The sequence below is a fragment of the Balaenoptera acutorostrata genome, chromosome X (assembly GCF_949987535.1).
Source record: "Balaenoptera acutorostrata chromosome X, mBalAcu1.1, whole genome shotgun sequence".
Lineage (NCBI taxonomy): Eukaryota > Metazoa > Chordata > Mammalia > Artiodactyla > Balaenopteridae > Balaenoptera > Balaenoptera acutorostrata.
In genome coordinates, this window is record NC_080085.1 from 76,094,765 (window position 1) to 76,108,672 (window position 13,908).

Below are 13,908 nucleotides of genomic sequence, written 5' to 3' on the forward strand. Positions count from 1 at the left end.
CAATGAATGAAACTGGACCACTATCTTACACTGTACACAAAAATTTACTCAAAATGGATTAAAGACTTGAATGTAAGACATGAAACTATAAATTTCTAAAAAAAAAAAAAAAAAGAAAAGGTGGTAACCTGACTTCCATTTATCTTAGTCATATATTTGTGGATCTGACTCCAAAGGCAAGGGAAACAAAAATGAACAAGTAGGATTATATCAAACTAAAAAGCTTTGGCACAGAAAAGAAAACCATCATCAAAATAAAAGGCACCATAATGAATGGGAGTAGGTATTTGCAAATTATGCATCTGATAAGGCGTTAATATCTAAAATATATAAAGAAACTGTAGAACTCAATATCAAAAAAACCACCCAATTAAAAAATAGGGAGAAGATCCGAATAGACATTTTTCCAAAGAAGACATACAAGGGCCAACAGGCACATGAAAAGATGTTCAACATCACTAATTATTAAAGAAATTAAACCTACAATGAGATATTGCTTCACACCTGTTAGAATGGTTATTATCACAAAGACAAAAAATAACAAATGTTGGACATGATGTGGAGAAAAGTAAACTGTCATACACTGTTGGTGGAAATATAAATTTGTGCAGCCACTATGGAAAACAGTATGAAGGTTTCTTAAAAAATTAAAAATAGAACTACCATATCATCCATCAATTTTGCCTCTAAGTATTTATCTAAAGAAAATGAAAACACTAATTCAAAAAGATATATGCACCCCCGTGTTCATTGTAGCATTATTTACAACAGTTAAGACATGGAAACAACCCAAATGTCCATCAATGGATGAATGGATAAAGAAAATGTTTTATCTATATATCGATAGATAGATAGATAGATAGATAGATGATAGATAGATAGATAGATAGATAGATATAGATATATATAGATATATAGATATATAGATATGCAACAGAATATTATTCAGCCATAAAGAATGAAACTTGCCATATGGATGGACCTCAGGGCATTATGCAAAATGAAATATGTTAGACAGAAAAAAATAAATACCATATGATCGTACTTATATATGGAATTTGAAAACAAACAAAAAAAAACAAAAAAATGAGCTCATGGATATAGTGAACATATTGGTGGCTGCCTGGGGGTGGGGGCAAAATAGGTGAAGGGGGTCAAAAGGTACAAATTTACAGTTACAAAATGTATGTAATGGGGTTGTAGTGTACAGCATGGTGACTATAGCTAATAATATAATACTGTATTGAAGATTTGAAAGTTGCTAAAAGTAAATCTTAAAAGTACCTAACACAAGAAAAAAGAATTTGTAACTATGTATGGTGATAGATGTTAACTAGGTTTATTGTGGTGACCATTTTGCAATATATACAAATATCAAATCATTATGTTCTATACCTGAAATTAATGCTATATGTCAATTATACCTCAATAAAACAAACAGGAAATCCTATAGCAAACTTCATCACTAATGGTATAAAATTATAAGCAGTACCACTAAAATTAATATCAAAATAATGTCACTGCCCACTTCCACTGCAACTATTACACACTGTGCTAGAATTTGTAGGTAATATAATAAGAAAAGAAAAATAGTTGCATATGGATTTGAAAGATGCATTTTATTGTATGTAAATTTTACAGCAAAAGAAAACAAACTGTTTTCTGAGTTCTAGTTAATGATATTCACACTGAAGTATTTTGGAAAAGTACTAATGCCTGCAATTTACTTTGAAACTGCACCAAAAACAACAAAAAAAGATATATTTATAGAAAGACAGAAGGGTTGATAGATGGATAGATATGAGATAAAACAACTATAGTGAAATGTTAATTAATATTGATGGGTGTAAGGTGGATATATAGTGATTCACTGTAAAACCCATTCAAATGTGCTGTATGTTTGGAAATGGTTCATAATGAAATATTGTAAAAATTAATATAGAAACCTAAAGTTTTTTAAGTGTATGTAAGACAATTTTGATAAAACCAAAAAGCACTGGGAGCAGAAAGGGAGTAATATGCTAAAAATGCTTCTTATAAAATTTTGTAATTGAAAAAGTGTGCTATTTGTACAGGACAGACACAGATTAATGAAACAGAATAGAGAACAGATATAAATATAAGTATATATGGGAGCTTGAAAGCAGCATTTCCAATCAGTGGAGAAAGATGTACAGTTCAATAATTAGTGTTGCTACGATTGTCTTTTTTACCCGCTGGGGAAAAGTAGAAATATATTCCTATTTCAGATCATACATATGATATAAATTCCAGCTGCATGTTTTAAAAATTAAATTAAAAGCAATTAACAAGTATTAAAAAGCAAAAACACACAACTATTGGGGGAAAAATATAGGAGACTGGTCATTAGGCTCTCAGGAAATAACAAGATTTCTTTGACAAGGCACGAACAAATTTAAAAAAAAAACTCTGACCACGCCAAAAAATAAATTATATATGAAAAGAGACACTGAAAACTTTATTAAAGGACTCAAAACATACTTGGAAAGGATATTTACTACATATACAAAAGACAAATTAGAAGTACTCAGAATTTTAAATGGACTTAAGCAAAAAAAAAAACAAACAAACAATAGAAAAACAAAGGGTGCAATAAATGAGAAATGCTCAGGAGAAAATTTTACTGAATGGCCAGTAAAAGTAAAACAAAATACTAATCTCTAGAAATCAGAGAAATGAAAATTAAAATAGTAGTAAAATACCACTTCTCAGCTACCAAATAGGTAAAAAGAAAATTGGTTATGAAAAAAAAGTGTTGAGGATGTAAAAAAAAAATGAACTCTCCATGCTATTGACCAGAATATAAATTGGTATAACTGCTTTAGACAGCAACTTTAAAATATCTAATAGAAATGAATACTATCATCCCCTAAACCCATAAATTCTTCCAGCAGTTAAATACTCTACAGAAACTTTTGCATTTGTGCAACAAAAAATATGTACATAGGGCCACTGCCCTTAATAGTAACAAGTAGAATTAACCTATGTGTTCTTCAACAGGGGAATGAGTAAGTAAACTGTATTTGTTCAAGGAATTACTACATAGCAGTTGAAAAAGGGAAGGAAACAAGAACAAAGAGGCCTTCAATCTTATTTGTAATGAACTATTGGTTTATATAAATATCGGAGGCACAAAGAAGAAAATGTTAACATTTGTTAACTCTGGGACTCATCATGTACATGGATGCTTATTACACTATTCAGTTATTTCCTATAATTTTAAACATTTTTTAATTGGCCACAAGATAAAGAAAACAAAGAGGAAAAGAGAATATCATAAATCCTTGTAAGAAACACTTTATCTCTTCTCCTGGGCCATTTTTCCATCTACTCTGTTACTTACCCTCCCTGCTCAATCAATCCATTTCTCACTCAAACACTCTTAATCCATTTGTCAAATGACCTGAATGCAAAGTACGGCAGGGAGCTTTCTAAAGAAACTGAGCAAGACAAAGAATAGGCACTGTTTGATATCTTTGCCTTCTTCTGTGAACATTTACCCTTAAAACATAGAACACAATAAGATGTATACCAAACATTTAAATGCAGCATTTTTTTTTTAATTTTTTATTTATTTATTTATTTATGGCTGTGTTGGGTCTTCATTTCTGTGCAAGGGCTTTCTCTAGTTGCGGCAAGTGGGGGCCACTCTTCATCGCGGTGCGCGGGCCTCTCACCATCACGGCCTCTCTTGTTGCGGAGCACAGGTTCCAGATGCGCAGGCTCAGTAATTGTGGCTCACGGGCTTAGTTGCTCCGCAGCATGTGGGATCTTCCCAGACTAGGGCTCGAACCCGTGTCCCCTGCATTGGCAGGCAGATTCTCAACCACTGCGCCACCAGGGAAGCCCCTAAATGCAGCATTTTTAATAATCTAAAACTAGAGGCAAACAAGTCATATAAAAATAATACTGTTGTCTAGATTCAGTAAATATATATATATAGGAAAAATTTTTAATGAAAATTGACCCAATTATGCAAATTATTATTTTAATAATGTAGTACTACAATATAATGTTATTATGCAAAACAATATAGTTTGGAAGATTAAAGAAATGACTGTAATAAAGTGCTTGAATGTATTTGGCAAGAGAAGTGTTTTAAATTTTGTCTAAAAAATATTTCCCTAGATATGCCTATATTTCATTGTACTACTCTGAAGACGTCAGCAAGTTAAAGATGATTAAGTACCAGAACATTCAAAATCATTTCTCAGATGCAATCATGTTTTCAAATATCCTCTGAGTATTATTTTCATTATTGAAGAAAAACCTTGAAATGTAAGGGAGGATAAGCAGTGCCATAGCCTATGTGTGGATATACCATTTTCAGTAATCTCTTATCTCCATGCCTCAAAAATGGCACGAAAACTAAACTTGACTCCAAAAGACTGAACAGAGAAGAAAATATTCCTCCACAAAAATGCACCACAAAATTTCAGTAAAACAAAATTTTAACCTAGCACATAAAAGATGTAGAATACCCTGCCTCTAACAAGCTAGCCAAAATTTCTGCATCTGACAAGCTGGTTAAATTTCTAAATAAAAGAGCAACCAGAAAGCTTCTTTCTCTTGATCTGCAATACTTTTCCAAATCTAATCTGAGTAGTTTGAATAAATGGAAGAATATTTACTCACTTCTTTAAATGAACTTGCATAATTTACATGAGAGAAAAATGTTAGATAGCAACTGAGGGAGTGTGACATTCTTGTGTTTCTTCCAAACTAAGCCATTTTCTAGGACATCTCAGGGATACAGGCCAGACACTACAAGGTCAAAAATGTGTTTTCTTCCAAAGGTGTGAGTGCTCAAAAGAATGATTCATGCCTTTGATGGGCCTTACAACCCCCTACCCCTAGTGTGTGTATATATATATTCTTCCTCTAAAATGAGAGAGGGTAATGCGTAGAAGTCAAGTGTATGAATACAAGAGAAGCTGAACCTCTCCTTCTCCTTCCTCATCCTGAAAAGTAATCATGACAGGGACAGAGCCTTTAAGGAATATTGGCCTAGAGGTTCTCTCAACACAATTGATTCCTATGACCTCTATCTATGCTCATCTAGAGCATGCTTTCCCACTGCTCTTTCAGGTACTCTCTACCTCATGGCTTATTTCCATCAAAGCATATATGTGCTCACATCTTTGTTTTAGTAAAACAAAATAAAACAAAAATTAACTTCTCCTTTAATCCTGCATCTGCCTCTAGATTATTCCTGCTCTTACTCTCTCATTCTCCTTTCCTTGACAGCCAAGCTCTTTTCAATAGCATACATTAGTTATCTTAAATTCATGGATTCTGCCTCCATAGTTGCACTAAAACAACTTTGGCAAAAGTTACCAATAACTTCCTTGCTGCTAAATTCATGGTTGTATTTCATTTCTTACCCTTTATGAGCTCTCTGATATGTAAGTCCCTTCTAGTCAAGTCCTTTGGCTTCTATCACATTATTCTCTCCAGTTATTCCTCCTACCTCTCTGGTCACTCCTTGATCTCATTCACTAGTAACTCTTCTACCTCCCATTGTCCCTAACCAATTACAGCCTGCTGATTGAAACAATGGTTTCAGGTGGAATATGGTAGAATGAAAAATAGGACTGAGACAGGATACAAGAGTGAGGAGGATGAAAGAAAAATGTGTAAGGTCTAACATGTATATCTTACAAAGCTTCTAAAAATAAGGTGGGTTCTTTGATATGCTGAGTTCCTTTTAAGTCTGGGTCTAGTTTGTGAATAAATGTCTCAGAAACTAAGACCAAATTTTCCCAACTGCTTTTTTATGCATTCATTCATCTAACAAGCATTTACTGATTTTCCTATAATGTCCCAGATTTTGTACTAGGCACTTGGGGATAGAGAGATGAATAAGAAACAATTTCTGCTTTTCAAGGGGCATCATAAGAGAAACACTTTTAAAAGTTCAATAACGAATATATGTCAGTCACGTGATAGTCTTAAAATACAGCAGAGCCCCGGGAATTAAAAAGGTGGCAAGCCCTACTTTGGATGGGAAGTGGAATATCTAGGCTTCTCAAAAGAGGTAACTCTTGTACTGAGTCTAAGAGACAAGACGGTATTTGCCATTGAGGGAGTGATGGGGCAGAAGGGCAAGGTCAGGCAGAGTGAACACATGATCAAAGATACACAAGCATAGTGCATTAAGGGAGTCACCTACATTAATACATGAAAAAGGAATAAGGAGAATGGAAAACCACCATTAGAACAATACAATAATTGCTGAAGGCAGAATCCATGGACGTATGTTAAATTAGTTGGTGAAACAATAAGGAGAATGAGGATATTTGTAGAGCTTCCAAGTACCTCCTCCAAAATATTTATTAATTACTGTGTTGGTTTTAGCATATGTGGACAAATTTTTTGATATCTCCCCTTCCAAGAGGTGGATCTTAATTCTCCTCCCTTTGAGTGTGGGCTGAACCTTGCCTCTAATGACAGAGTATGGAAAGGAGGAACTTGGCTGGTATCATCTTAACCAAGTTACCAGAGTTAACATTATCAGTGATAAATTATGCTGACATCTAACCTATGTCATGAGCACAATAATAATATCAACTGATAGTACCAGGTGTTCATGAAGTTCCAAGCACCATGCTAGTTGTTTTATTCATGCTAACTCATTTAATTCTTATACCATCCTATGAAGTAGACACTATCATTTGTCCTGTTTTACAGATGGCAGAATTGAGGCAAAGAGGGTTTAAGTAACTTCTTCAGGTTACACAGATATTTTGTGGTAATTAAAGGTTTGAAGCTAGGTAATGTTAACCATTATACTACCCTTCCTCCCCTATAGAGAATATGGCAGGGGTGGGGTGCAAATAGCCCTGCAATTCTGGAAATGTTGTTAATGGAATGTGTAGGCTGAAAGGTGGCCCAACTAGTTTTCTTCACCCATGATTTTGATCTTGTGTCACAAAAGAATCTTAGCTCTGCCCTCTCATCTTTATGGAGCTCAAGGTTTTGCTATAAGGTGTAATCAATTGGAAAGGATTCCCTAATAGTTTTCTATTTCTAAGTGACTAACATGTATTTAACTACCACAAAACATTTTCTACAGAGAACCAATTAGGTTCAATATTTCATGTGCCATATTAAGGATTTCTTGTCTAATTCTTTTTTCAAAGGGAGTCTTCTACTTATTTACATTTGCATCATGTGATATACATCATCTCAGAGAAGGTTGTTTTTATATCTATGATTTCACCTGTCACAGTGATTGAAGTAAAGAAATTCACATTGTCTAGAACTACTATTCTTTACAGTCTGAGGAAACAATAATGTCCTTTTTTATTAAAACATAATTGAAAACATAAAGCATTCTTTAGCAGCCAACTTACATATAACAGCTAATGAGAATACCAGTAATAATACTGGGCCATAAGCTAACAGCAATACAGGTAAATGTGATGTTATCTTAGCCAGGGGCTAATTACTCAATTTTTAAACTAATTTAAGGGTATTTTAGTAAATGGTTGTTTTAATAGTCCTAATGTGCTTCATTTTAATGTATTAGTCTGATATAAAAAACTATTTGCAACAGAAGAACTAGTAATGAGAAATGTACTTAATACTTTTGAAATAATCTATTAGAACATATTTTCTTGAATAACTGATTACATTTTTTGTTATACAACAAGAATAAGAAATTTTATGCAGTTAGGAAACTACTTTCCTTATTTATTTAAATTCCTTTACCACAAAACAGTTTCAATTAACTACAATGTTACAATTTCTGAAAACTTCTTCCCCCAAAAATATTGTATTAGGAGAATTCTCACTATCATTTATAATCAGCCACTACATTGTTTAAACAAACCAAATATTTTGTCAATACTTTTTTCTAAGAATATATCCCTAACCTTACTACTCAACCACTGCATATGCAAATACTGCTGCATACGTGGGGGTAGAAAGAATAGGGCAGAGAAAGAAGAGAACATTCCTTCTCCAAAATTTTAATTCTTTTTAGTGTAATCATCCAAAAAAAAAAAATCTACAAGTTCTTTTCCTCTATCTTTAAGGTAAACTACTACAGACAATGTAGTCATAGAAATTCTATAGAAAACTATCTTTTTGATGTTACTTTCATATATTTTAACAATAGATTTTGCTGAATTCAGCTTCAGATGTGACAAAAATGCTGAACTATATATCAAACCAATAAGGTGTTCGACTGTACTGACCCACTCTCTAGCACAATGATACCCTAATAGAAAAATCAAACATGTAAAAGTCCTTCACATATGGGTGACTGACATTCTGGCTCTCCCCTACTATGATAGTGGTAGCAGCTGAATTCCAGTTTTGTCTTTTTTTTTTTAATTTTTAAACATCTTTATTGAAGTATAATTGCTTCACAATGGTGTGTTAGTTTCTGCTTTATAACAAAGTGAATCAGCTACACATATACACACGTTCCCATATCTCCTCCCTCCTGCATCTCCCTCCCTCCCACCCTCCCCATCCCACCCCCCAAGGCGGTCACAAAGCACTGAGCTGATCTCCCTGTGCTATGCGGCTGCTTCCCACTAGCTATCTATTTTACATTTGGTAGTGTATATATGTCCATGACACTCTCTCACCCTGTCACATCTCATCTGAATTCCAGTTTTGACATGAAGCTTTTTCAGCTTTTGGCTTTCAACCAAGAGAATGAAGTTAGAGTTCTTCCTGCATAGCTAATATGAACCTATAGAGGGCTCTGGAACCCTAAAATGAGAAATGAGCTTCAAGTATCCTCCTAAACCTAGTTGCAGTTCAACACTTTTAAATCTATTGATCACTGTAGTAGGCGGAATAATGCCTCTTTTCCCAAAGATGTCCACACCCTAATCCCTGGAACCTGTGCAACCTGTTGCATTACACGTCAGAAGGGATTTTGCAGGAGCGTCCCTGGAGGTGCAGCAGTGAAGGATCCGCCTGCCAATGCAGGGGACACGGGTTCGAGCCCTGGTCCACGAAGATCCCACATGCCATGGAGCAACTAAGCCCGTGCATCACAGTTACTGAGCCTGCGCTCTAGAGCTCGCGTGCCACAACTACTGAAGCCCGTGCACTTAGAGCCCGTGCTCCGCAACAAGAGAAGCCACCACAATGAGAAGCCTGTGCACCGCAACGAAGAGTAGCCCCCACTCACCGCAACTAGAGAAAGCCCCCGCACAGCAACAAAGACCCAACGCAGCCAAAAATAAATAAATAAATAAACAAAATAAATCTATAAAGAAAAAAAATGGGTGGTTTTGCAGGTATGATTAAGGTATGGACCTTAAAATAGGAAGATCATACTAGATTATCTGGGCAGGCCCAATGCAATCACATGAGCCTTTAAATATGGAAAAGAAAGGCAGAAGAGTCAGAGAGAGATGTGGTGGAAGAAGAGACAGGAGACATTTGTAATGCTGGCTTTAAAGATGGAGGATAGAAGCCAAGGAATGCTAATGGCCTCTAGAAGCTGGGAATGGCCCTGGGCTGACAGCCTCTAGGAAAGGAAGACCTCAGTTCTAAAACTACAAGGAACTAAATTCTATCAGCAACCTGAATGAGCAAGGAAACCAATTCTACTCTAAAACCTCCAGAAAGGAAAACAGCCCTCCCAATACCTTGATTTTATCCTGTAAGATCCATGTCAGAATTCTGACCTACAGAACTGGAAGATAATAAATGAGTGCAACATGAGCCACCAAATTTGTGATAACTTGTAATGACAGCAATAGAAAACCAATATAATTCGCTATTGCTCTAATGGCTAGTCATTAGTCCAAATCTCTTTGCTTATGGCACAGGAATACTCGCTATATGATAGTGTTCAATAGAACTTTCCTAGGCTCCCTCTTTTTTCTCCAATAGTTATAAAAAATCTCCATTATGTCAAATTAACCAAGGCTGTTATATTTCTTCTCAAATATTAGCAAAGATTCCAATGATAAGGAGAAAATCATACATAATAAATGGTTTAAAAGGGAAGAGATGGATTCTACACTACTGTAGTTACACAGAAGCTTCACGACCAGTTGTATTTCACTATATATCAATCTTAAAATGAAAGCCTTAAAATTCTATCACATGAAATTCCTCTGGGAGGAAAAATAATTTAAAGTCAAGGAATGAAAGGAAAAGAAGCTTTTAACAGGCACTAAAATAGAGCTCAGTTTGACAGTTCAATAGTCATGTCATAGCCACTTCACTTTAATAGATAAAGTTTTTGTTCAAACCACTAAAATATCTCCAAATATATACCACACAACATTAAAGTTCACAAGTAACTTGGCTTCACATTGCAGTCAATTTTAAACAAGTGAAAAACTTGTCTGAGAGTTTGGTTAAAATCATTAAAGTACATGAAGTTGACATCTGTCGAAAAAAGTAAGTGCATTTATATTAAGGAATTGACATTCAGTCACAGTAAATGGTAACTTTCAAGCAAGCAAATGTAAGAAATTGGTTAAGGCACAAATATAGATATTGTTTAGTTGTATGCCAACAGTTTTAATCTTTCCAACTCACAGGGAAAGAGATTAAAGTCAATGACAAGAGCTGTGAAAACCATTTCAGGGTAAAAAATATATTTTCATAGTCTTAATGCAAAGTTCAAGTTTTCATCCTAGATTTTTTTCTAGCTTCAACCTTTCACTTATTTGGTAAATAGATATTTTCATGAAAATATGAAGTGATAACGTTTCTCACAGGCAATATTTGTATCCATTCTTCATTTTGAACAGGGGTTATTTTAATATAACCTATGTTCCTAAAGCCACATCATGCCAGAGGTAAAAATAACAGAATTTATACAATACGACAACAGCAATGTCAACAAAATATAAATACTTCTCTGATCCCCTTATTGTCCTGTCCTTCCCCGGCCTCCATGGGCACTCTAGCCCATTAACCATATAAAGCTGGGGCACTGTAGAGTGTCTCATGTGTGACTTGTCCTCTTGGTTTGCTTGTGGCCCTCAATATTTTTCTTCTTTCCTGGTCAGGCTCCCTCTGAAGATATCTCTGTCACTGATGGTAAAAATAAAGGGGAAGTTCTGCCACTGATGCCCAATGAAGACATGTTTGCTGCTGTTCTCTATTATGGGGTAGAGCTAAGTAGGACCAGAACGGGAGCATAGGAAAGGGATCACAGAGACCGTTAAGGAGCTGACTCTAATCTAAGCCTTACCCTAATGCTTCTTCAACTTTTCAATCAAAATGCCTCTAAAGACACATAAAGGGAAAAAAAAAAAACACTCTAAGGCAGTCTGCCACAGTACACATTCTTTGAAGTCTTAGAGTTTTTTAACAATTTATGATAATTTTACAATTTACCCCATTAAAAATCTTTGTTTCTTTTAATATAAGCTAATGTTTTCAACCACTCACAATCAAGTAAATGCAATGGCCTGGGAAAATAGGAGAAATATGAGAATATAAAGGAATAAAATCATTTTGTTTTTTAGGTTTCTAAATTGTCCAACTAAGTTCCAAGGTTGTAGGGGAAGAGGTTAACTAGAAGAGTTCTATTTGTCATATATTTATCCTTTTAGGTACCATAATGATACTGGAAAGGTCTAATGGAGATAAAACTCCAGTCTCTGGTTACTACCTGCAATAAGTTTAGCCAAGTATGAAGTTAAAGGGGACAAAGTCCTCCACAAGACCACTCTCACTTTCTGCAAGTTCGGGGGTTCCCCAAACCATGCTCAGGTTCACTAATAAGCTGGAAAAATACACAGAATTCACTAAAAATTGTTATACTTGTAAATTATTACAGGGAAAGGCTACAGGTTAAAATTAGCCAAATGAATAGACACACAGGGCAGAGTCCAGGAGGGGTCCAAATGAGAAGCTCCCAGGTGTCCTTTCCCAATCAAGTTATGGATGGCATTACCACCTCCTAATCAATGATATGTGACAATACACACAGCGTATACACAAAGGGAAGCTCACCCAAGCCTTTGATGTCCAGTTTTCATCGGAGCTCAATTGCATACTGGCCAAGAAACTGATCTTTATTCTCCAGTCCCTCTGGAGGTTGGGCTAATATCTTTAGTCATCAAACTCTGGATGTCCAAACTGAGACTGTCCAAACTGAGACTGTGTGGCCCAAAGCCTCTATCATAAATCACAGTGATAAATTCTCTGGTAGTCATAGGCCACAGACAAACAAAGACCCTCCTATCCTTCAGGACAATTCAGGAGCCTAGAGATCACCTCCTAGTGGCCGAGGGCGAAAGTCAGACCACTTTTGGGGTAAGGTTCATTCTTTACACACCCTAACACATTTTTACTACTTAGATAAACTACTGGTACAAAACACATTTCTCAAACATTATCATATTGGGCTAGCCGAAAGGTTCCCTCGTTTTTTTCCTTAAGATGGCTCTAGTAGCACTTAGTTGTCTTTAACTTCATTCAAAACAATTTTGTTAGATTGTATGTGACAGCTCTCATATCAACGTGCATTTAAAAAAAGACTTATCAAAATTGGTGAATTTTTGTGTAGCCATTTCAATATTGAAGACGGAAGAAAAAAAGCAACATTTTCAGCATATTATGCTTTATTATTTAAAGAAAGGTAAAAAAGAAACTGAAATGCACAAAAAGATTTGTGCACTGTATGGAGAAGGTGCTGTGACTGATCAAATGTGTCAAAAGTGGTTTGCAAAGTTTTGTGTTGGAGATTTCTCACTGGACAATGCTCCATGTTTGGGTAGACCAGTTGAAGTCGACAGTGATCAAATCGAGACATTGAGAACAATCAACATTATACCACTTGAGAGATAGCCGACATACTCAAGATATCCAAATCAAGTGTTGAAAATCACTTGCACCAGCTTGGTTATTCTAATTGCTTTGATGTTTGGGTTCCACATAAGTTAAGCGAAAAAAAACCTTCTTGACCGTATTTCTGCATGCGATCTCTACTGAACCATAATGAAAACATTCCATTTTTAAAACAAATTGTGGGGCTTCCCCAGAGGCTCAGTGGTTAAGAATCTGCCTACCAATGCAGGGGTACACGGGTTTGAGCCCTGGTCCAGGAAGATCCCACATGCCACGGAGAAACTAAGCCCATATGTCACAACTACTGAACCTGCGCTCTAGAGCCCACGAGCCACAACTACTGAGCCCACATGCCATGACTACTGAAGCCTGCGTGCCTAGAGCCCGTGCTGCACAACAAGAGAAGCCACTGCAATGAGAAGCCCGTGCACTGCAACAAAGAGTAAACCCCGCTCACCACAACTAGAGAAAGCCTGCGCACAGCAACGAAGACCCAACGCAGCCATAAATAAATAAACAAACAAACAAATAAATAAATAAATAAAACAAACTGTGACGGGCGTTGAAAAGAGGATACTGTACAATAATGTGGAATGGAAGAGAACATGGGGCAAGCGAAATGAACTGCCACCAACCACACCAAAGGCTGGTCTGCATCCAAAGAAGGTGATGTTGTGTATATGTTGGGATTGGAAGGGAGTCCTCTATTATGAGCTCCTTCTGGAAAACCAAATGCTTAATTCCAAGAGGTACTGCTCTCAACCAGACCAACTGAAAGTGGTACTTGACAAAAAGTTTCCGGAATTAGTCAACAGAAAACGCATAATCTTCCATCAGGATAATGCAAAACTGCATGTTTCTTTGATGACCAGGCAAAAACTGTTACAGCTTGGCTGGAAAGTTCTTTTTTTTTTAATTTATTTATTTTATTTATTTATTTTTGGCTGCGTTGGGTCTTCATTGCTGTGCACAGGCTTTCTGTAGTTGTGGCGAGTGGGGGGCTAATCTTAGTTGCGGTACGTAAGCTTCTCATTGTGGTGGCTTCTCTGGTTGTGGAGCACAGGCTCTAGGTGTGCAGGCTTCAGCAGTTGTAGCTCACAG